This window comes from Papio anubis, chromosome 18 (assembly GCF_008728515.1).
Source record: "Papio anubis isolate 15944 chromosome 18, Panubis1.0, whole genome shotgun sequence".
Classification (NCBI taxonomy): Eukaryota; Metazoa; Chordata; class Mammalia; order Primates; family Cercopithecidae; genus Papio; species Papio anubis.
Genome location: NC_044993.1, coordinates 17,874,740 through 17,900,863, shown reverse-complemented (window position 1 = coordinate 17,900,863; position 26,124 = coordinate 17,874,740). Strand labels below are relative to the sequence as shown.

At 36.4% G+C, this 26,124-nt stretch overlaps 1 long non-coding RNA gene and 1 pseudogene across 1 annotated transcript in view; one reads left to right on the top strand and one right to left on the bottom strand.

The window, feature by feature from the left end:
* The window catches only part of LOC103880538, a 230,711-nt gene that overhangs the window by 163,500 nt on the left and 41,087 nt on the right, over window positions 1-26,124 (top strand). Inside the window, exon 5 of the long non-coding RNA XR_004179647.1 lies at window positions 18,208-18,277. This is a non-coding gene — a long non-coding RNA (uncharacterized LOC103880538). The remainder of the gene's footprint in view (window positions 1-18,207; window positions 18,278-26,124) is intronic.
* Window positions 10,163-10,275, bottom strand: LOC116271414 (annotated as a pseudogene).

The window sequence follows — 26,124 nt, the reverse complement described above, 5'->3', positions numbered from 1 at the left end:
ACAGATTTGCAGTAGATTATAATATCTGATAGGAATAGTGGTCTCCCATACATTTTCCATTTCATTGTTTCCAGGACTATTCTTGCATGTTTGTTTTTGCATATGAAATTTAGTATCAACTTATCTAATTCCATAAAATTGCTTGCTGATATCTTACTGGGATTACATTTAATTTATAAATTGACCTAGGGAGAAATGGCATTTCTGTAATGCTGAGTTGCCCTATCCAAGAATAAGTGATATATTTCCATTTGTTCTACTTTTTCCCAAAAGTCTCCTTTGGAGTCTTTGGGGGAGTGTTTTAACATTTTTTTTCTATGAAGTTTTGCACATTTATTGTTAAACTTACTTATAAGCATTTAGTATTCTTTATTGATACTGTAAATGAGGCTTTCTCTACTGTTATGTCTTCTGTTTATTATTTGTATATATAAGGGCTATTGATTTTCTCTGCTAACTTTAAATCTTGCTACCTCACTGAACTCTTTTATTGTTTGATTTAGTTTTATTATTTATTTTTTCCAAGATTACCCAGGTATATACTATCATATTATTTGCATATAGAAATAGTCTTACTTCTTTATTTATTCAAATGCCTCTAATTGACTTTTCTTGTCTAATTGCATTAGCTAATACCTCTAGTACAATGTTTAATATAATAAAGGTAGTGGTCTTCTTACTTTGTTCTCATCTTAGTGAAAATGTCTCTAGTATTTTCCCATCATAAAATAATGACTTTTAGATTAGGTATATAAGTTTTATCATGGTTACAATATATTCTATATTCAAGAATATATTCTCTGTATTCTTGAGTGTTTTTCTAATGAATCAATGTTGAATTTTGTCAAAGCTTCCTCAATCTATGGAGGTAATCATATGATCTTTTACTTGCAAATATGGCATATGGTATTAATGGATTTCTTTTTATTGAATCAGCCTTGCATTTCTGTAATAAATCCCACTTGATCATGGAGTATTCTTTTCTTAATGTGGTTAATGTGGTGTTAGTTTTGGTTTGCTAATGTATAGTTTCAAATTTTTGCATCAGTATTCATTGGATATGGACACTGGACCACTGTTCTCTCTTTTTGTACTACACAGTTTAAGCATCTCTAATTCAAAAGTCCAGAATCTGAAATGCTCCAAAGTCTTGACTTTTTTGAGTACTAACATGATGTCACAAGAAGAAAACTCCACACTTACTTCATGAGACAGATCACAGTCAAAGTGCAGTGAAAACTTTGTTTCATACATAAAGTTATTTAAAGTGTTATATAAAATTACCTTCAGGCTATGTGTATTAGGTGTATATAAAACATAAATGAATTTTATGTTTAGACTTGGGTTCCATCCCCAAGATATCTTATTGTGTATATTCAAACATTACAAAACCTGAAAAAAAACAAACCTGAAACACTTCTGGTCCTAAGCATTTTCGATAAGGGATACTCAACCTGTGTTTGTCTGGCTTAGATAAAAGGAATTAGAAAGTTTCCTTCCTTTTCAGTGCCTTGGAATAATTTACAGAGCACTGGGATCTTATAAATATTTAAAGGTCTTTAAAGGATTTGTAGAATTCCTACGTGAAAACATGTGAGCTTGGTGATTTTTTGTGGGGTAGTTCCTTAAAAACATACTATTTCTTCTATGAATATTGGTCTGTTTTAGCTAATTCTACTATGTGTATCTAAGTAATTATTCATTTCATCTAAATTTTGAAATTTATTTGTATAGAGGTCTGGAAAATGGTCTCATAAGTTTTTATTTTAATTCCTTCTGTAATTGTTCATAGTACTTTCTTATATCCTTCATATTTCTGTGGTATCAGTAGTAATGTCTCTTCTTTCATTCATAATTTTGAATCTTCTCTCTTCTTTAGTTACTCTTCTAAAGGCTTGTCAGTTTTCATTCAAATCAATGCAATGGTATATAAACAAAAAACAAGAGTTAAAATGTATGAAAGAAGACAAAAGTATTAATTTTGGGAACATCATTGTTTTCCTGAACTTCCTAAACAATTAGAACTAATAAGAAAGTGTACACTTATTAAAGTTAACAAAGTATACACTTACAGAGTCAACATACACAAAAATTAATAGTAATGATTCTGTTCATATGAGGTTCAAGAACAGGCAAAATTAATCTCTGGTGATATAACAACAGGTGCTCTGAGGGAGACTATTGCCTGAAAAGGAGTTAAAGAAAGTTTGGGGTAACAGGGAATGGAGATGTTCTAAATCTTGATTACTGTGTTAAGTAATAGATGTATTAGGTCTAACATTTAAGTCTCTAATCCATCTTGAATTAATTTTCGTATAAGGAGTAAGGAAAGGATCCAGTTTCAGCTTTCTACTTATGGCTAGCCAATTTTCCCAGCACCATTTATTAAATAGGGAATCCTTTCCCCATTTCTTGTTTCTCTCAGGTTTGTCAAAGATCAGATGGCTGTAGATGTGTGGTATTATTTCTGAGGACTCTGTTCTGTTCCATTGGTCTATATCTCTGTTTTGGTACCAGTACCATGCTGTTTTGGTTACTGTAGCCTTGTAGTATAGTTTGAAGTCAGGTAGCGTGATGCCTCCAGCTTTGTTCTTTTGACTTAGGATTGTCTTGGAGATGCGGGCTCTTTTTTGGTTCCATATGAACTTTAAAGCAGTTTTTTCCAATTCTGTGAAGAAACTCATTGGTAGCTTGATGGGGATGGCATTGAATCTGTAAATAACCTTGGGCAGTATAGCCATTTTCACAATATTGATTCTTCCTATCCATGAGCATGGTATGTTCTTCCATTTGTCTGTGTCCTCTTTTATTTCACTGAGCAGTGGTTTGTAGTTCTCCTTGAAGAGGTCCTTTACATCCCTTGTAAGTTGGATTCCTAGGTATTTTATTCTCTTTGAAGCAATTGTGAATGGAAGTTCATTCATGATTTGGCTCTCTGTTTGTCTGTTACTGGTGTATACGAATGCTTGTGATTTTTGCACATTGATTTTGTATCCTGAGACTTTGCTGAATTAGAGACTTAAATGTTAGACCTAATACCATAAAAACCCTAGAGGAAAACCTAGGTAGTACCATTCAGGACATAGGCATGGGCAAAGACTTCATGTCTAAAACACCAAAAGCAACGGCAGCAAAAGCCAAAATTGACAAATGGGATCTCATTAAACTAAAGAGCTTCTGCACAGCAAAAGAAACTACCATCAGAGTGAACAGGCAACCTACAGAATGGGAGAAAATTTTTGCAATCTACTCATCTGACAAAGGGCTAATATCCAGAACCTACAAAGAACTCAAACAAATTTACAAGAAAAAAAACAAACAACCCCATCAAAAAGTGGGCAAAGGATATGAACAGACATTTCTCAAAAGAAGACATTCATACAGCCAACAGACATATGAAAAAATGCTCATCATCACTGGCCATCAGAGAAATGCAAATCAAAACCACAATGAGATACCATCTCACACCAGTTAGAATGGCAACCATTAAAAAGTCAGGAAACAACAGGTGCTGGAGAGGATGTGGAGAAATAGGAACACTTTTACTGTTGGTGGGATTGTAAACTAGTTCAACCATTATGGAAAACAGTATGGCGATTCCTCAAGGATCTAGAACTAGATGTACCATATGACCCAGCCATCCCATTACTGGGTATATACCCAAAGGATTATAAATCATGCTGCTATAAAGACACATGCACACGTATGTTTATTGTGGCACTATTCACAATAGCAAAGACTTGGAATCAACCCAAATGTCCATCAGTGACAGACTGGATTAAGAAAATGTGGCACATATACACCATGGAATACTATGCAGCCATAAAAAAGGATGAGTTTGTGTCCTTTGTAGGGACATGGATGCAGCTGGAAACCATCATTCTTAGCAAACTATCACAAGAACAGAAAACCAAACACCACATGTTCTCACTCATAGGTGGGAACTGAACAATGAGATCACCTGGACTCGGGAAGGGGAACATCACACACCGGGGCCTATCATGGGGAGGGGGGAGCGGGGAGGGATTGCATTGGGAGTTATGCCTGATGTAAATGACAAGTTGATGGGTGCTGATGAGTTGATGGGTGCAGCACAGCAACATGGCACAAGTATACATATGTAACAAACCTGCACGTTATGCACATGTACCCTAGAACTTAAAGTATAATAATAATAATAATAAAAAAAGTAATAGATGTATACTCTACATTTAAGATATGTGAATTTTACTACATGTAAATTGGAGTCATATATATGTAGGCTTTTAAGACTGATTTCTTTCACTTGACAATGTGTTTTTAAAGCTCTTCCATGTATTTTTGTACTTTAATAACTCATTTCTTTTTGTTGCTGAGTAATATTCCATATTGTAAATGTACCATAGTTTCTGTGTCTATTCACACATTGAAAGACGTCTTGGTTGCTTCCAGCTTTTGACAATTGTGCATAAAGCTGCTATAAGCAGAAAAAAAATTATTTCATTATTGTTTCAGAAAACAGCTCTTGGTTTTATTGATCTTTTATTCTATTGTTTTTCTGGTCTCTTTCATTTATTTCTTCTGTGATCTTTGTTATTTCCTTGCTTCTGCTGACTTTAGACCTAATTTGTTTTCTTTTCTAGTTTCTTGGGTATAACCATAGGTTGTTTATTGTGATCTTTCTTTTTTCTTAATGTAGGCATTTATCATAATAAGCTTACCTCTCAAAACTGTTTTTGCTGCATACCGTAAGTTTTGATAGTTGGGTTTCATTTTTGTTTGTCTCAACGTACTTTTTGATTTCCCTTTTGATTTTTTCTTTGACCCTTTGATCGTGAGTGTGTGGTTTAATTTCCACATATTTGTAAATATTTCCATGTTACTCCTGTTTTTGATTTCCAATCATACCATTGGGGCTGGAAAAGAAACTTCATATGATTTCAATCTTAAAATTTTTCAGACTTGTAGCCCAACACATGACCTTCTTAGAGAGTGGTCAATGTGCACTTGAGAAGAATGTGTATTCTGTTGATCCTGGATGAAATGTTCTGTAAATGTTTATAAGGTCCTTTTGGTCTATAGTGTTATTCACATCAGCTGTTTCCTTATTGATTTTCTGTTCTATATATTATTGAAAGTGGGCTAAGTCCCCTACTATTGTGGTAACCTTGTCTCTTTCTCTCTTTATATATTTGCTTGATATATAAACAGTCCTTGATCTCAGATGGCTTAACTTACAATTTTTTGACTTTATGATTGGGTAAAAGTGATTCAGTAGAAACCATACTGTGAGTGCCTAAGTAAAAAACCAATCTGTTTTTTACGTTATGTACAGTATTTAGTAAGTTACATGAGATATTCAATACTTTATTATAAAATAGGCTTTGTGTTAGATGTTTTTGCATAATACAGCCTAATGTAAGTGTTCTGAGCACATTTAAGATAGGCTAGGCTAAGCTATGATGCTTGGTTAGTTAGATGCATTTTCAACTTGCCTTATTTTCAACGTATGTTGAACTTTATCAGCACACAACCCCATCATAAGTTGACAAGCATTTGTATTTACATACTCCAATGCTGGTTGCACCAAACCTTGCATTTCTGCTGTAGACCCAGTAGGTAATTTGTGTCATCTTTTTATTTATTATTAGATGCAATTTGATTAAATTTTGTTTTGAATATTTGCATCTACATCCATGAGGAATACTGGTTAGTAGTTTTCTTTTCTTCTAATGTCCTTCTCAGGTTTGTAATCCTTGTAATTTCCAAGGTAATCCTCGTTTCATAGAGTGAGTTTGGAAGTGGTCTCTCCTCTTCAATTTTCTGAAAAGTTTATGTAGAATTAGTATTGCTTGCTTAAATGTTTGATAAAATTCTCCAGTGAAGTAATTTGAACCTAGAGTTTTCTTTGGGGAAGACATTCAAATCAAATATGATCTCTTCAATAGGGCTTTTGAGTTCTGTATTTCTTCTTGAGGGAATTTTGCTAGTTTGTGTTTTTTTCAGGAATTTTTACATTTGACTTCAATTGTTGCATTTATGACTATAAAGTTTTTAAAAATTATATCCCCTTACTAGTCTTTTTATGTGGAATGTGTAGTGATGTTCCCTTTTACATTCCTGATTTTGGTAGTTTGTGTTTTCTCTCTTTTCTTCCTGGTTAGCCTAGGTATACATTTATCAAGTTTATTGATCTCTTCAACTAACTGGTGTTTGGACTTTTCATTTTCTCTATTGTTTTTCTTTTCTCCTACTTCATTGAATTCTGCTCTGATTGCTGTCAGCTCTTTTCTTCTGTTCATATTGGGTCATATTTGCTACTTTTTTTCTTTTTTCTTAAGGAGTCTGAGGTTCTTAGTTTAAGACCTTTATTTTTTTCTAATATAAACATTTTATGCTATAAATTTTCTCCTAAGTACTACTTTAGAGATATTCCACAAGTTTAGATAAGTTATTCTTTCCTTTTTATCCAGTTCAAAATAATTCCTAATTTCCCTTTGGATTTTTTCGTTGATCCACATGTTTGTTTTTTTATAAGTGTGTTACTTACTGGATATGTGTGGACTATAATATGCATTATTAACTCATCAAAGTTGATCTTGAGTTATTATACTAATTCACATGTAAATTTAAAAGCTTTAATGTTGGCCGGGCATGGTGGCTCACGTCTGTAATCCCAGCACTTTAGGAGGCTGAGGTGGGCTGATCATGAGGTCAGGAGATTGACACCATCCTGGCCAACATGGTGAAACCCATCTCTACTAAAATACAAAAGAATTAGCCGGGCGTAGTGGTGCACGCCTGTAGTCCCAGCTACTCTGGAGACTGAGGCAGGGAAATCGCTTGAACCCGGGAAGCAGAGATTGCAGTGAGCCGAGATCGTGCCACTGTGCTCCAGCCTGGCAACAGAGCGAGACCCCATCTAAAAATAAATAAATAAATAAGCTTTAATGTTATAATTTTATTTATCCCCTTCTATACCTGGTGCTATTTTGTTACATATTTTACTGTACTTTAGAACTATATGTGAAAGTATTATTTTTGCTTTCAAAAATCATTTTTCTATTAAAGGAAGTAGAAAAAAGCATTCTTTTATATTTACCTGCTTTTTATTTTATTTATTTATTTTTACCATTTTCAGTGCTCTTCATTCCTTCCTATAGGTTGGAGTTTCTATTTAGTATCATTTTCTTTCAAGCTGAAAAACTTCTTTTAGCATTTCTTATACTGTAGGTTTGCTCTTAATAGATTGTCTCAGCTTTTGTTGATCTGAAAATATTTTTATTTTGCCTCCATTTTGAAAGCTCTTTTCACTGGCTATCAAATTCTAAATTGACGATTTTCTTCTGTTAGCACTTAAAAAATGTAATTCCATCTTTTCCTGGTTTTCATTGTTTCTCAAGGAATCAACCATATTTCTTGTCATTGTTTCCTTTCTGGGACTTCAATTACATATGTTAACTGCTTTGCTTTGTTCATTGTGGCTGTTTTTATTTTTTTTATTTTTTATTTGCCTCGGTTTGGATAATTTAGCTTGGCCTATCTTCAAATTCCCTCATTCTTTCTCCTGCAGTGTCCAGTCTGCTGTTAAATACATCCGATATGTTTTTTATATCAGATATTTTATTTTTAGTTCTAGAATTTTCATTTGATTCTTTTTGAAATTTCAGTTTCTCTGTTGAAATTACCTTTCTGTTCATAAATTCTACCCATTTTGTGCTCCAAACTTTTGAACATATTTATATTGACTTCAAAGTGCTGATTTGCTTATTATACTATCTGAGGCATCAATCTGTTTGTGAATGCTTTTTTCTCTTGATTGTGCATCACGTTTTCTTGCTTCTTTACATGAGTCGTTATATTTTCTTATATACCAAACATTGTGTATAGACAAAGCATGGGGAGACTTAAGCATGCTTTGCTTTGTTTTGTTTCAGTTTTCCCCCAAAAGGGTAAACTGTTTCTTACGTCTGGCATCTAAAATGAGAGGTGACAGAATTTAAACTTTTTGAGGGGTCAAGTTAATCTGTGAGTGAGCTACAGCCTTAATAAAAATTAATCTCACCTCTGATAGCTCAGTCCTTCATCTCCCAGGCTGCCTCCACTGAGAAACTAATCCCTCTTATTTTATCAGTATTTGAGCTTAGAGGAGGTTGGCCTGTAATTTCACCTATTTTCCATTCTTTGTATTTAGCTTCACTAGAGCTCTATGGCACTAGGTTCCAGGCACCCTAAGAGTGTAAAAGATTATTCAAATTCTTCACTCTTTTAAGCCTGCCTTCACTGTTGCTTTCTCAGCAAAATTTGGGGTAGAGAAAGGATTATTATGCCAACTAAATTATTGGTATGTATGGGGCTCCTCCAGACTTTCAATCTGCCCCCGTCAGACTTCACTATTGCTATTAGCTTGACTGATTACCTTTTGACTCCAAAAAATCTTTTCATCTTTTATAGGATTTTTCTTTCTGCTTACCTTCAAAGGGTTCCTTTTTCTAGAAATGAGTTCATCAAAACTACTTTGCACCCACCAGTCTTTAAGAGTCCCCTACATTAGTATGATTTTTATTTTGTTTGTTTTCTCGTTACCACAGGGCAAAGGCCACCCGTGACTTTTTACAACCTAGATTTAAAAACTATGTGCATTCATTCTTATATGCATTTTATGGCTGACCTCAGAATCTCAAAGAGATCTACAAAAAAAGAGAAAGATTAAGAAACATAAGTGTAGGGCAATGAGTTACTGTTGAAGAACTTTAGGCAGAGTAATGACCTAGCTAGGTTTATGATTTAGGAAAATTCTACAGCAGCTGTATGGTTTCTGCATTGAAGCAGTGAGAGAATAAAGATAACTGTGAAATTTGTTATAAGTGATTGTTACAGTCTGGACTAAAGACAATAACCTTAACAAAATCTATTCTGGAAGAAAGTGAAAGAGAGAACCAGTTTGAGAAATTAAGATCTGTATCTATGGCAGAATGGAGATGCAGAAGAATGGAGATTATTAATGGGAAATAAGATTACAAGATTGTCTAAGGTCAGCTTATGAACTTGACAGAAGGGTTTTAAAATTCTGTAGGTCTTGAGAATTTTTTATCAGAGAATTCTGAATATTAAAGTAGTGTTTTAAAAATACTAGCCTAGAAATGGCGAGGAGAATTGGTTACAGAGGAAAATAAATTTAAGAAAGGGAAACCCATCTGGGGAGTATGTTGGTATAAAACACAGGAGTTACTAAAGGCCTGAGCTAGAGAAGTATAGCAGAAATGGAGATGGAAGAACAATAATGATAAGCAATAATAATCTTAATAAGTTTATTCCTTTCCACATTATAAAGGGGCACATAATTACTAGTCAAAAAATTAACTTGAATCTGTTTCATCATATTCAAAGTTGGTATGCATCTTAGCATTTGGTACCATATAACTAAGTAATTACTCAATGTGCAATAGGAGAATAAAAGAAAAATAGCTGGGCGTGGTGGCTCAGGCCTGTAATCCAGCACTTTGGGAGGCCGAGGCGGGCGGATCATGAGGTCAGGAGATGGTGACCATCCTGGCCAACACGGAGGTTGGTTGTACAGATGATTTCATCACCCAGGTATGAAGCCTAGCACCCATTAGTTATTTTTCCTGCTTCTTTCCCTCCTCCCACCCTCTACCGTCCAGTAAGTCCCAGTGTGTGTTGTTCCCCTCTATGTGTCTGTGTGTTGTCATCATTTAGCGCCCACGTATATGTGAGAACATGTGATATTTTGATTTTCTGTTCCTGCGTTAGTTTGCTAGGGATAATGGCCTCCAGCTCCATCCACAACCCTGCAAAGGACCTGGTGTCATTCTTTTTTGTGACTGCAGAATATTCCAGGTGTCTATGTACCACATTTTCTTTATCCAGTCTATCATTGATGGGCATTTGGGTTGATTCCTTGTGTTTGCTACTGTGAATAGTGCTGCAATGAACATACACGTGCATGAGTCTTTATAATAGAACAATTTATAATCCTTTGGGTATATACCCAGTAATGGGATTGCTGGATCAAACAGTAGTCTTTAGGTCTTCGAAGAATCACCACACTGTCTTCCACAATGGTTGAACTAATTTACACTCTTACCAACAGTGTAAAAGCATTCCTTTTTCTCCACAACCTTGCCAGCATCTGTTATTTTTTGACTTTTTAATAATAGCAAAAAATATGGAATTCTTCACAAATTTGTGTGTCATCCTTGCACAGGGGCCATGCTAATCATACTAATCTCTGTGTTCTTCCAATTTTAGCATATGTGCTGCTGAAGCAAGCACTGAAAAATTATTAATAAGAAACTTTACATTCTTTTTTGTACTGCCTTCAAAATCCAATATATGTTTTAGAGTACCTCTTAATTTGGGTCAGATACATTTAAAGGGCTCAATAGGCACATATTTGCTAGTGACTATCATATTGGACAGTGCAGCTCTAAGGTCATCATCAGACCTGTGTGCTTATCCCTCTGTGGTTCGGTACATCTCCAAATCTGACCCAGTTTTTCATCTCTTCTTATTCTCCCAAATCCTTTTCCTATGTTCTCTGGAACTCATGGTCTGTCATTAGAAAAAAAAAAAAAACTCCTCTATTATTAATCTCATCTCAAAAATGTTCCTTTCAACTTCTTGTTCTAACCCAAACCTGCTTATCCCTTAGCACCCTGCTTCTCGTTCTGCTCTGTTAAAAGTGGTGGCTGCCTCTTCTTACATATCTTCAGGATATTTATGTGGGATAGATGCCTTCCTTCTGCCTCACTGCCCTGTTCAGGCCCTTTCTCCTCCTTCTTCTCTCAAAAACCAAATCCTTTGAATCAGATGCCAATAGATTATGGTACCTGCTGTGTCTCCTTTGTTGTGGTCGTTTGTTCAATCTCCTGGTTGAGCAATTTATGTAGTCAGCATTTGATCGATCCTATTCTTCTCCACCATCACACTTCTCAACATTCTTGGTGACTTCAGCATCTGCCTGATTCTTTTACCTCCTTACTTCCACTCATCTTTTCCTCTATCCGTTCTCAGATACCCACCATACCACATCCACAATCTAGATTTAAGAATCCCATTTAAAAGTGTTTCTAGCTCACTCAAAGTTCAGAATTCATTTGCCAACAATTCTTCAGCCACATTGTACCTACCCATCAACTGATTCAACTTCTTATTTCCTTCCTCATATCGTCATTTCTTATGTCACCAATAATGAATCCCATGGTCCATCACTATAATTAACCTGATGTATATCCCCTTGCGCCTCTTTCCCTTATATGTGCTGTTAACCCTAAAGCTGATAAATCCAACATCTCACCTACTCTCATCCTTACCTGAACAGCTAAATGTGGTTAAGGAAAACATACAATCACACTGACTGGTCTCATTTAAAATTTTTACTACAAATCTTAAACATCCTTGGTATTACTCAGTCTTAGTTGATAACTTAATGTCTTATTTCATTGAGAAATTAGAAACCATCAAAAGAGAACCTATTCCTCCCACAACCAAATCTACCACCTATCATCTCTGCCTTCCCTGCAATTACACTGAATGGCATGTCCCTGCTCCTAAGGCCAGTGCCTTGACTTGGGAATTGGATTCCATCTCTTCCTCAAAGCCTTGGTCCCTGCAATTATATACTCTCTTACACATCATCCTTTTCCTTTTCTATTATAATTGTTCTTAATGGTACACAAACATGCTATGGTTGCTCCCAACATAAACAAAGCCTTTATCTAAATAGAATCCTCCAACTAACACCCCATTTCTCTGCTCTCCTTTGTAACTCATCAATAGAGTTGTCTATACTTGCTGACTCCATTTTATTCACCACCATTTCCCACTTTGTCCTCCAGTCAAGCTTTTGTTCTTGTTAATCCAATGGAACTCTATGGTCAAGGTGGCCAGTGACTTTCATCCAGCCAAATCAAATAACCAATTCTCAGTTCTTATTTTACTCAAACTTTTGATGGCATTTTTTACAGCTCATTATTCCCTTCTTTTTCAAATCTCTGTTTTTGTTGTTTATGGTAGTTTCTGGTTATTCTCCTGTAACACAGATCACTCCTTTTCTGTCTTCTTTGATGCCTCTTTTTCCTCCTCTTGGCCTCTACTTTCTGGAGTACCCCAAAGCAATCCTTAGGCCTTTTATCTGTCTAAACTCACTCTTACAGCGATACCATCCAGTTACATGGCTTGAAATGGTATCTATAAGCTTATGATAACAAAATATATGTTTATCTTCATTCCAGACTTCCTGTGAGCCTCACTCTGTCTACACTTGGATGTTTAATGGTCATCTCAAATTTAACCTGGTCAAACTGAAGCTTTTTATTTCATTTTCAATTTGCTCCCTCTTCTGTCTTCTGCCATTCAGTTAAAGGCTTACTATTCACTCTCTCATCTGATTCCTCTACAGACTGCAAAGCTCTATCTTCAAAATATATCCTGAATCCCTCTACTTCTTACCACCTCCACTGTTGCCATTTTAGTCTAAGGTACCATAATCCATAATCATCTCTTGCTCAGATTTCTGTGATAACTTCATATGTGGTTTTCTTGCTTTCTTTCTGCTACCCCATCCCACCCTTCAGTTTAGTCTGATTGTAAAGTACACTTTAGGCAAAATTGTAAGGTACGTTTTGATTGCTTTCCTCATGGCTAGAATAAAATTCACACTCCTTATCATGGCCTTTAAGTATCTACTTCTCTTGGGTACTGGGGTACTGCCTGTTTCCCCCACCACTCTCTCCCATGTTACTTTACTTCAGACACATTGGCTGTATTTAAAATTTTTGAATATGCCAAACTTGTTCTGGTCTCAAAGCCTTTACATTCTATGTGAAACATTCATCTCCCAGATCTTCACAGGGCTTGTTATTTTACATCATTAATGCCCCAGTTTGAATGTCAGTTCCTAAGTAATAGATCACCCTGTTTCAAATAATTCCCTTTAATAATCTCTACTCTTTTACATGGCTTAATTTTCCTTCATAGCACTTATAGCTACCTGAAGTTCTATTTTTAATTAACTGTTTACTTTTTATTTTTTTAATTATTCACTAGAAAGAAAGCTTTATGAATGAAAGGACGTTGTACTACTCACTGCTGTGTCTCCTTCATCTAGAACACTACCTGGCACACAGTGAGTAGTGAGTAAATGAGTCTGAAACATTTCAGGAAAGAGATCATGTAGTTGATGAAATCAGAATTAGTTGTTTGAATTGTCTTCTAAGCCTTCTAAGAACAAAAGGCTCTAGTACAAAGTAAGCCCTGCAATCTAGTCCATATCAGGAGCTTGCCCCAATGCTCATTAGTGGTTGGATGCAGAAATTCCCAATGATTCCTGCTAATCAGCTAATTTGCCTGTTTCCATCAATAGTTACTGGCTATTTGTTTCCGCTGCCCAGTCTTCACCTAACTTGCCTTACAAGAGCTTGCTTTTAAACTGAGAATTTCTTTGCTTGCTTTGCCATATCCTTGCTTGGCTTTTCTTTCTTTAACAAGCACAACAGCATGCTGCTGCATCTTCAAAGAGTGAATTAATTCTGTCCGCAAAAGGGTCAAGTGCTAGAAAGTGCATAGCCATGCAGTTTGCATGGCAGGATACAGAAGATATGATGCTAATAAGATTCTAAGATGAGAACAGCAGACTGTCTCTGGGGATTCAGATGAAGGGGTCTGTAAATTTTAAAAGAAATGGTCTCCGAAAACTAATGATGTCTGCTTTCCAATTCATTAATAATGTGGAGTGGGGAGATGGGAGTGAGATCCAGGCCATGCTTTGAAATATCAAAATGTAACGAGGAAGAAAACAGTAAGAGCCATCTCAATGGGGTCATAAAGCTGGGAGAAGGAGGCAAACCGTAAGAAGATGTGGTGGTGCTGTATGGAGGGGAGGGAATCAATCCACCCCATGTGTGTATATTTATGTGCATATAGTACCTTTATCTGTACACGAGTAGATAAAAAGTTCTGTTAGAAAAAAATACTGCAACATTGATAAGGCTTTTGCAATTTTCATATTTAAGGTGACTCAGAATATTTCAAGTATTGTAAAAACATGTCTAAGCTGTCTGCCTTTCCATATTTACAAACCCTGCCCTTCACCTCTTTGCATTGCATACAAGGAACTGAGTAATAAGAACCTCAGCCTTGTTTGTAGTTAATAGTGGAAGAAAAAACCTTCAGGCAAAGCCTAATGAACCAAGAGCAATTCTGAGCTCTCCTCTGTAATATCTGCCAAGGCAGTGTCTTTCCAAGGGCTGCCTGGACATATCGTGTGACCTTGCTGCTTTAAATCATTAAAATTTCCCATTACTGGAATGGTGTTTGCATGGAGGGGCTGTTGTGCAGATATTATGGCTGAGTTTCTCCCTGCTGCCTTCCGAGTTTGCTCTAATAGAAAATGCCTCTCTGCGTGAACAGTTCCCGCGAGCTGGGAGGTGTGCAGCAGCAGGAGAGTTTAGCTTTGGCTTTTATTTTGACAAAGCTATCACATTTTGCAGATTGAGGTTATGGTCTTTCCTTCTATCTCTGTATTTTATCTGCATGATATTTTCTGATCTCCCTTTTAAACCCCCATTAGTTACGATTGAGGCTCTAGGGTGGCAGCCTGCCTTGGAGCCATGATATCGTCAGCTTTTCTTATGAGCCACTAAATTGACTGACTGATTCAGTGGGGTTCAGTCATGTGGAACCTTTCCAAGGGGCCTAGACTCAGAAAGGAGACCCCTCTGTGCCAGATAGAGGCCTAGGGGGTTAGTGCAATCCCTAAGGGGCCAACAATTTTAAAAGCAAAAAGAAGTGCTGCCTCATTTTCCAGGGCCATCGGTTCTGTCGGCCACATCCTTCAGAGCTTCCTTCTTCCGCAGGTAGCCTGCTGCACCATGAAGCTATGGACGTTGAAGAAATTGGTGGCATTTCCTAATCCAGGCCGCAATCCCCAGCCCCATTTTACCACCCTCCTAAGAAGCTGTTATACTTTCGTGCAACTCTGATCTTATGATTTTAGCAGAAATTTTCACAATAACAAATGCTTTTGCCTAGAGGGAGTGGAAATATTTCAAAGTACTGGTTATACAGCTGTAAACTGTTTAGAACCAATTGAAAGGGGGAGAGATTCATTGGCTAGCTCTCCCAAGTCTCTAAACAAACCATGGCAGATTGAGAAGTTTTGAACCCAAAGCTAGTGCTCTAATTTCTAAAGCAAGATAGTGTGACCATTTCTTTTTCCACGGCTTTCCTATTTTCAGTGAGACAGTGAATTCTTCCTGATAAATGCTTCTGAAGCTGAGAGGATAGCACAACCACATGCCTCAAACACTTCACTTTGTTCACCTTCTCTTGAATGTGTGGGACGTGGCAGTCTAGAGTGGGGGCTGTCGGGAGAGGTGGTTGTAGAGGTGAGGAATTTATTTCCCCAGGAAATCTCATTAGTGATGCAGTGCCTGTTTTTCATTGAGGTTTCTGCTCCTTAGCTTTGTTTTCAGCTGAGTAACCGAGCCTGAAAGCCGTCTGGTGACTCACAAAAGGTCACACTGAGAGTCGGGGGCACGGACCAGAGCACGCTGCCTACCTGTGATTGATGTGTATTAAAGCTGTCTTGAGCCACTCATAAACACAGCAAGAATCCTGTTCTCTTTTCATCAGTGCTCTTGACCAAGACTTGATTTACTGTTTTGAAATCGGCTGCTGCTTCAGTCCTCTACAATAGCTTCTTTAATAGCTTGTCATAACAGTTGATGACAATTTGGAAAAGCTCACATATTCAATATATTTTTTAAATTGACTTTGCACTATGCCAGGTACCAAGGCTTTATAAACAGTCTAATTGTTCCTTGAGTGTTTGCTGACCTAAAGGAAAGTGTTGATGAATCACACCCTCCTCTTCTATCTATAAGGGTATTGAGATGTGTATTCAATATTGTAGCAAATCACTGTTGAAAATTGGTTCCATGTCCCTGAGGCTACTTACCTGAAAAGGTGAAACAGCAGAAGTACCTGCTAGAGAAGACTGACCAGCTCTGCTATTTCTGGATGAGATTGCTTTAAAGTTTGTAGGAGAAGGGATTGAAATTGGATCAGAGTGTTATAAGTGACAGTACAATTCTCATTCTGGTAAAGAATAATCATCATCATCTATAGCCACTGAGTGGGTTTTCTCAGTTTGATACTTATGGCTATGCTATAATGAAGTTTAAGACTCATGTCAATATGACTGAGACAGTAATTGTATAATCTTAGAAGAAATGTGTGCACGGAATATGTGACTTATCTGAAGTGCAACAACAATTAGATGTAAATATTTCTGATCAGTTTGATTGTTACTTTTTGATGGCCTGCACAAGTTGAAGGGCTCCCTGACTTCCCAATAGCTGCTCTATACCTGTGTCCAGGAATGCCCCCGGGGTGATTTTCAGAACAGGTACAGCAGCCATTCAGAATGGATGCACCACTTGCACAGAACAGATGCTCCCCACAGCAGCCAGTGCCACTGTACATCCAACTGAGTATCAACTCTGCTTCTTACTCCTCTCCATATGCAGAAATCTAACCTATCCTTCCTTGGCATAAGTTGTACTTCCTTCATGAAACCTTTCTTATTCCATAGTCTCCTTTTTTTAAATTCTGAATTCCTACAACACAGCCTCTGCCTCCCAATTGTCCCTATATTGCTATTATTCTACTTTTTTATATTCATCATAGCAGGGTGTTGTGCACATGCAGACATTTCAAAAATATTTTTGAACATGGAATATTCTGGTGAAAATGCCCAGAGATGATGTTTGAAAGTGCTATGTTTGGTATAGGGCTCATTTGAATTTTTTTTGTGTGCTTAAACTTGGTATCCAAGTTCTCCATTTTCTTTTAGAGGAGCCACCTGAACAAAAATTACATTTCAGCAAAGAACTGTAGCATCAGGACACTGTTACCAGTGCCTCTTTTATTGTAAACATTCTTTTCTCATATACTGTACTCTGCACATTTTCCAGATGAGAAACTGCTCCATTCTCTTTAATGTGGAGTGGAATTATGAGTGAGGTCTGCTACAGTAATGGAAGAGTTCAGTTTTCACCAGGTCCTATGGCGAGTTGTATATATTATAGTTGATTCTGTATACAATAGGCCAGAGTTTCAGATTTGTGCAGCATGTAATTTCTCTTCAGAATAGCAAAAAATACATATTGAGATAAATTCACAGGAAGTTCCCCAGGGTTTGGCTTTTTTTGCTAAAAGGTTAATTTCATTATTTGAAACTGGGAATGTGTTTTTTTCTTCCATAAAAATGATATCAAGAGAGACAAGGTTTTAAGCCAGCCCTACTGTGAGTTATTCTCAAAGCCTCCAGCAAAGAAGGGGACCTGAACTCTGCCAAGAGGGTTTTAAAAAAGAAAGACAGAGATGGATCTTTGAGTAAGACTGTGAGGGGAGAGCCCTCAAAGCATTGGGTATTGTCCCCAGATGATGGCTAATGTATTTCTTTTGTAAAGCTGGAGTAGGGTGTCAGGGGTCTTGTAAAGCTAGTGTGAATAAGTGGGGAATTACCAGTTGCTTCTTGGAAACAGCTAGGATAAGCCATGTGTGACAGTAAAACAGACATCAGAACAGAATTAGAAGAGCTAGTTCTAGTCCTGGCTGTGCTACAAACTCTCTGGTTAACCTTGAGCATGTCACTGCACCTCTCTGGGCCTGTTTCCTCATCTACAAGTTGGAGGGTTTCACTATACAAGGCTCATTTCAGCTAAACATACTATGACAATCATCTTTGTTTGTTTGTTTGTTTTTTGAGACAGAGTCTCACTCTGTCACCCAGGCTGGAGTGCTGTGGTACAATCTCAGCTCACTGCAACTTCTGCCTCCTGGGTTCAAGCAATTATCCTGCCTCAGCCTCCTGAGTAGCTGGGACTACAGGCACACACCACCACGCCCAGCTATCGTCTTTTTTATAATGCCATCTCTACTAAATCTCTATTCTGTCCTCCTTTTCATGATGCCTCTGTATGTTCTTATATTTCTTTCATTCTGCTGAATCCAGCCACTCCTTCCACTCAACCCACTCACAGGCTAACAATAATAAAACAGAGAAGGGAAAGATACTTAAACACGTACTGGTTATCACAGCATGTATTTTATTTACTATAAGTATGTCCATGTTACCTCTGTCTTAATCTGAAAGCCCCTGAGAAAAAAGACTATGTCTTTTGTTTATTTCTATAACAGATTTTAAAGCGCCTGATGGATTTGGAAAATATTTGATGAAGACAATGATGCTGACATCTCAAGTTAAAAGGTAGTATTCCTTTTTCTATTATTTTAATATTTCTGAATGCATAGCAGAATATTGCTTCTTGTACATACACTTATCGTTAATTTTTTGCTAGTGCTAATGGATACAATTGGTACAATTGTATGACACTGACAAAGCCACCTGTGACTGTATTAATTTGGTTTGAGTTACATATAGTTTCACAGTGAACTGAAAACCTATTCAGTTATATGCCAGTATGTGTGTGTGATCATCTTCCCTTACAGAAATAAAGGTAGCAGTATTACTTCAAGTTGATTGTTCAGACTTTCTGTCCATATTTACCCAAGACTAGTTTTTGTAGCTCAAATTTTAGCATTTTGTCAGGTAAGATTGCAGGTGGCAGGTGTCACCTAATATTTGGATGAATATTTTCAAAACTCAGTTTTTTCCTATAAACCCCTAAAGGATTATAGAACAACTTCCAAGCCTGTGCTTTCATGAGTAACTTAAGTTCTTAACTGCAGTATCATTGAATGTGAGAAGAATTGCAAGTAATATGCTAAAAAACTTTCAGATCTTTTCTTTTCTTTCACAGCAAAAGGATTATAGCCAATGACATGGCTAGTTACATTTCCCAGCCTTCTTCCCAGTTAATTACAACCACATGAGTAGGTTTTCTCCAGTATGAGTTGGCAGGATATATACCACTTCTGGGCTGGTCTTTTGAGAAATCAGGTGTGCCTTCTCCATACTTTTTCCTTCCACTGGCTAGAGAAAAATCATGTTCTTGTGTGTTTTTCTGCATTAGTGACAGTAAAAAAAAATATTTTCTCATATGCCTCTAGAACACCTCCTCCTTATATCTGGAACACATGACCATACCTAACTCCAAGAATATCTGGGAAATTGAGTATCTAGCTATTTCCACCTCTATGGTTGGAAGTGGGCAAGGGAGAAGGAGGTCAGAAATGGATAGCTAATAAACCATGTCTGCAATAATGACCTAAACACATAATGCAAGAATTTTGAAGCAAAACAAAATAAACACAATTTGGGTGGAGATAATTTAGAAAGTAGCAGAAAATAGTGAAGTAAACAAAGAGCCTGAAAGAACTAGCTAATAGCCATTAGAATAGCTAATAGAAAGAACTAACTGATAGCTAACAAAAAGCCTGAAAGAACTAGCTAATGACTATTAGCTTTTTCAGTGCCTCTTTTATTGTAAACTATGACTATTAGCTACTCCTTTTTTTTTTTTTTTTTTTTTTTGAGACGGAGTCTCACTCTGTCACCCAGGCTGGAGTGCAGCGGCTGGATCTCAGCTCACTGCAAGCTCCGCCTCCCGGGTTTACGCCATTCTCCTGCCTCAGCCTCCCGAGTAGCTGGGACTACAGGCGTCCACCACCTCGCCCGGCTAGTTTTTTGTATTTTTTTAGTAGAGACAGGGTTTCACCCTATTAGCCAGGATGGTCTCGATCTCCTGACCTCGTGATCCGCCCGCCTCGGCCTCCCAAAGTGCTGGGATTACAGGCTTGAGCCACCGCGCCCGGCCTAGCTACTTCTTTAAAAGTCCAACCTAATTGACTTAATGACTATTAGCTAGTTCTTTAAAAGTTCAACCTAATTGTGAAAATTCTGGCAATTCTGACAAAGGAAAACAGAGTCACTAATAAACAACTTAAGGCAGCAGACATAAATGCAGACAAAGAGTTTTTTCCAAGTGTAAAAGAAAGCTAAGTATGCATTAATGCCAACAAATTTGGAAATCTAGAGTATAAGGTTGATTTTTCTAGAAAATGTAAATTATAAACATTGACTCAAGAAGAAGCAGAATACTATCATGGAAGAAATTTTCAAATAGTCAAAGATGTAATCCTTAAAAAGCCTTGAGACTAGATGGTATTGTGGGTAAACTATTTTAAAACTTAAAGAGATAATTCCTAGGATATATAAATTTTCCAGAATAGAAAAAGATAGAAACCTTCCCCATTGGCTGTATATGGCTATCATAATCTTGTTTATAAATTCATACAAATAATAAGGAACAACAGAATAAGCCAATTTATGAACATGTTTAAATTCTAAATATTAGCAAATTAAGTGCTGTTGTGAAAAAAAATAATGTGTTTCTAGCTGATATGAGATTTAAGATCTTAATTGATTAAAATTTTGTTTCTGGAATGCAAGGATAGTTTAACATTAGGAAATCTATTAATTTAATATATTACATTGCCAGACTAAAGTAGAAAACCAGACAGTCTTCTTAAAAGATGCCAAAGAACAGTTTGATAACACTTATTTCTAATTGAATGCAGTTTTAAAAATCTTTTAGTAAACTGAGAAAAGGAAAAAACAAACACCTTTATCCAATAAAGGTTTATGCTAGAAATCTACAATAAACATTATAATTAAAAGTATTTGGCAGAGATGGCTAGCTGTACTCCACTATCTGTTTCCCTGTTCTTCCTCAGTTATATGATGAATCCTGTTTTTAAAGCCAGGCTCCTGACACCTGGAATAAAAATTACATTTCTCAGTTTCCCTGGCCACCAGGTATAGCCATGTGATGAGGCTGGCTAAGTTTGACAAGTTAGCTATAAACAAAGTTATCAAGAATAACTTCAAGGGACTGTCCTTGTCAACAGAGATGAATTTCAAAAGCCCACAATATCAAGTTACAAAAGGCTACAGGCATTGTAATACCAACTGTATAGATGTTTAAAACATACAGCTTAATAAATATGACTTAAAGGTACACATAAAAATATAGAAAATGTTCATGAGAATGAAACACCAATATCAGAGGGAATGGGAAGGGAATGAGATGCGGTAGGGGCATCTTAGCTTTATTTGTAACGTTTTATTTCCTTAAAGCTAACAAAAACAATAGCGAAGTGTTCCAAATCAACTGTGGCAAACAATTAACAGCTAGCTGTTAATGTGTTTTTCTATGTGTATAAATGTTGCGTAATTAAAAAATCTTTAGTTGTATAAAATAAAGGCTTGAAACAAAAGGAAGTCAAAATAAAATATCAGAGGTTTCTTTGTTCTTCTGAAATTCCAGGATGATTGAACATATGTGAGCCTCAGGGCTTGGCCTAATTGCCTCCTCTCCAAGTAAAAAAAATGTCCCAAAGCAAAGGCTAAAGGTAATCACTTTGATATGTCATATCCCAGAGATCATTCTCATGAAGGAATCAATTCAGATGCTCTGTAACTAGCAATAGATTATTAAATGACTACAATCAGAGTAAAACTACCCTTATATTTACTGCAGGGATTCTTTTGCTGAATTTGTCCACTAAAGGTAATAACAGTAGAAAATGAAATGTAATATAGCCCATTCATAAACAGCAACAAAAAGCATTAAATGCCTAAGAATAAACCTAACAAGAATTACACAAGACTATAAAAATTTACCAAAAGTTATAAAAGGTAATCTAAATAAATGGAAAGATACTCTATCTATTCCCTAGATGGAAACACTCAATATTTCACCGGTATTAATTCTCCTCAACTTAATCTACACATTTAAACAAAATCCCATAAAGTGGAACCTAATAATCTAATTCTCAGATTCATCCAAAATAGGATATCCAGGAATACTTTTTAAAAGATAATGAGATCCATATCAGAAATATAAATATATTATAAAGCTTTAATAATTGAAACAGCATGGTATGAACAGCAAAATAGAAAAATAGATGATTCAGAAACATTAATATATATAAAATTTTAATATGTGGTATATTTGAAATCAGCAAAATGAGTAAGAAATGATATATATACAAATATTATGTATATGGTTAGACCCTAACTATAATGTTCACGAATATAAATTCCAAATTGATTACAGAGATAAACCTAAAGACAAAAAATTTACAAAACTATCAGAAGAGAAGAGAGGAATATTTCTCTATTTTATAGTAGGGAGGACCTTCTTAAGTTAAAAACAATACCCAGAAGTCGTAAGTGAAGAAATGTATAGGTTGGATTTCACAAATGGTAACATAAGGTGGGAGAAGATATTTGCAACATGTATAACTGAAAAAGTGTTCATAACCACAACATGTAAAGAGGTCCTAAAAATCAGTAGAGAAAAATTCAATCAAAAATGATAAAAAGATAGAGACAAATACAGAATAATATTAAATAAGAAATAAAATGTTCAAGACTCATGTGAAAATATTCTTCATCTCATTAGTAATCAGACAGAAAGCAAATTGAAAAAAAGGAGTGAGATTTGCCAGTTGAATGGCCAGTACTTTAGATTGATAATTCTCAGTATTAGCAAGAACCTGAGGAAACAAGTACACTCTCATACACCCATTACCTATCTATTCCATTTTCACCCTTGTTCACTCCCGTCTTGCCACACTAGCCACCTTGCTAGTACACACTAGCTCTCTCTCCACCCTTATATACTTTGATTTGCTGTTTCCTCTACCTTGAATCCTCTTCCCTCAGATAGTGGGGTGGCTAACTCCAATACTTCCTCCAAGCTTTTTTTGGTATAATGTACAAGTATAATACTTGTACCACCTAATTTAAATATGCAACCCACCCCATTACTTCCAATACCTCTCAACCTGCTTTATTTTCCTCCACCATGTTAAATAGGTAGTAGGTAGGTAAGTAGCTGCTGAAAAAACATTTTTTGAAAGAAAAAAAAATATGCCACTGGTAAGAGTATAAATTGGTACAAATTTTCAGCACATTTTGCATTGAATTAAATGCTAAAAGAACTAAAATGTGATCCAGCAATGCGGCTACTAGGTATCTTTTCTTAACAAATATATTTGGTCTGGGCACAGTGGCTCCCCTCTGTAATCCCAGCATTTTGGGAGGCCTAGGTGGGAGGATTGCTTGAGGCCAGGAGTTTGAGACCAACCTGGGCAACAGAGTGAGACCTCTATCTCTACAAAAAAAAATTGTTTAATTAGCTGAGCAAGATAGTGCATACCTGTAGTCCTGTCTTCTCAGGAGGCTAGGTGTTAGGATTGCTTGAGCCCAGGAGTTCCACATTACGGTGAGCTATGATTGCACCACTGCACTCTAGCCTGGGTGACAGAGTAAGACCTTGTCTCTAAACAAATTAAGTAAAAATTAAAACATTCGTACACAAGGAGACATGTACAAAGATAAGCAAGTATGTTTTGTGTAATGTTATTTTGATAATAAAAAAGAAACAGCCTAAATATCCACCAATTTGGAAGAGGTTGAATTTAAATATTATATATTTATGTGATACAATACTATGCAGATGTTATAAAAATAAGATGGGCTGTATGTACTTATATGGAAAGATATCTTATGTTGTAATGTTAAGTGGAAATTAAACAAGTCACCAGAAAACATCTAAACTATAATTTTATTTATGGAAAAAACATACTATGCATGCATATGCATATTTATACACACATTTGTTTTTAGATATATAAACACATGCATACATATAAATAAATGGAAGTGCAAATTTAAGATGCACACCAAATTGTTAATAATTTATTAACTTCTCTGTGGAGAGTAGGAGTTTGGGTGTAGAGGAGCTGGTACAGGAGTGTATTCTATATATTTTCCTATTTCAGTCTTTTACAATGAGAATATACTCATGTATTACATTTTTAATTAAAAAATAGAATGTCTCCAAGGTTATCCTCTTCCAATGTCAGTCTCACTCATTTGTATCCTGAAATGCTCTCTTGGGTGGCAGTGAATGAGATGAAGTAATGGCCAGTATGCTGGAAATTGGGTTTAGAAGAGCATTGTGATAGGGAACATTAGTCAGCCACGTGTGCCCCCATAGAAAAAAAAGATTAAAAACCATGTTCCTGCCCCATTGTTTCATTTCCTCCTGCAGCATCTAGAAACAAAAGAAGCCTCATGTTGCCTTCACTGTGGTCACGATATGTCAAAGTACAGGAGGGGGATTTTTTTTTTTTTCCAGCTTAGACACGTTTCATGCCTACGGAATAGTTTATACCTACAGAATAGCTCTTTGTGCTGTATTCTGAGTAATTTTAAATAAATAAATGCTTCCCTGCCAGCATCAAATAGAGTGAAATAAATTGTAGGACTCAGGGTGTGTAAATGAGGATTCTGGCAGTCCCTTCTTTTAACTCATATATGTGGATCAGAATATGTAAGATTATATATGGTACACTGACCTCACATTTGCAGGCATTTATAAACCTTTCCTAATGTGCATTTATTCTCAGTTCTTGTATTGTTTACTTGCAATTTATACACAAACTTATTTGTGCTAACACATGAGAACACACATGCACACCTTCACAAACACACTCACACAGCTAAATTGACTGTCTCACTCCCAGGCTTTTTCTAGGTAATCATTACATTGCTTGACCTTGCATCTATTTGTCATCGACATCCTTTTAATGACTACCTAGGGTTACAACTCACTGGCCCATGGGCTAGTGACAACCTTTTGGGGCATCTCTGTTTAAATCAGATTCCTTTCTTTTCCTTCTCCTTTTCTTCTTGATTTGACAGGACAGAATTGAGTTGATAGGGTATGAGAAGGAGGAGAGTGATTTCCACTTAGATATATTAATAATGATAGAAATAATGAAAATAATGATAGTGATGACTAATGTTATTGAGCACTTACTGTTTGCAAAGCACAATTCTAGGCATTTTGTGCATCTAATTTAATTTATACAGTAACTGTACAAGCCAGGTGTTTTCATTCTTATTACTGTGTCCAGTAGAGAAATTAAATAACTTGTTCGAAGTCACACAAGTAGTAACTGGCAGAGATGGGATGTGAGCACAAGAACAACTATAATATGATAAAAAATCGGAAAGAATTGAAGGCCTGTGTGAATTCATTTTGGTTTTTGGTATTTTTAATTCATTCAATATTTTTAAATTACTAAAATAGTAATTGCTTATAACAAATGGAAACAATAAAATAAGTTGTATCCTGGCAAGACTGATCATCTACCTTTTTATTCATAACCCTGGTCATATCCCTCTACTACCATCTCCTTCTAATGAAACCAGACTTCACAGTTGGGCTGTATCCTTCTGTGCATTTCTTTTTATCCATACCAACATAAAGGTATGCATACACTTACATAGGGGTCTCATTTATTTGCATGTGTGTATGTGATAGCTGTGTTTCCCAGAATTTCTCTCTCCAGAATTCCCTTCCCTGAATGGTTCTGGGCTAGGATTGGCCACGAAACAAATTTGCCTGAGATTTGAAAGGTAAAATAAAGCACCAGGTATGATTAGATTGGGAAGGTTGAAATAAATTCAGGTGTTGTAGAAGCTTACACACATTGCGGATGTGCTGGCTCACCTGGTTGGCATCAGGTCGCATCTGGGCCCACAGATTCTCCAGCTGCCACAGGATTTCCTCTTCCAGCTTCTCCTACTCCTATTCAGGTTCTGCTCCATGACCAAGGGCATCAGCTTCTCCTGCAGGACACCCACATCATAAAAGCTGGAGGTTTGAAGGAAATAAAAGAGCTACCTAGGTTCCCACTTGACCTTAAGGGTTCTAATATGTCCTTGGAATGGCATGTCATTTCCTGTCCATCTTTCCTTCCCAGCTGCCTGCCCTGGAGACGTTAGGCCTAATTCCCAGTGCTAAAGCAACAGCTATACAGAAGCTGTTTAACTACCTTCCACCATTGCATAAGGTCAAGGCTCTATAATAAATTCCTTATTCTATATGACTCCTTGAATTCCTACTTCTCTGATCAAACCCTGACCAATACAGTGCATTGGTGTCTTTTTATCTACTCAGAATCAAATTGTACATGTACTCTTCAACTTGTTTTTTTCACTGATAGATTGTGCATATTCTTAGACGTCAACAGATCTCTCTCCTTGCCCACATCCATTTCTCTATATATGCT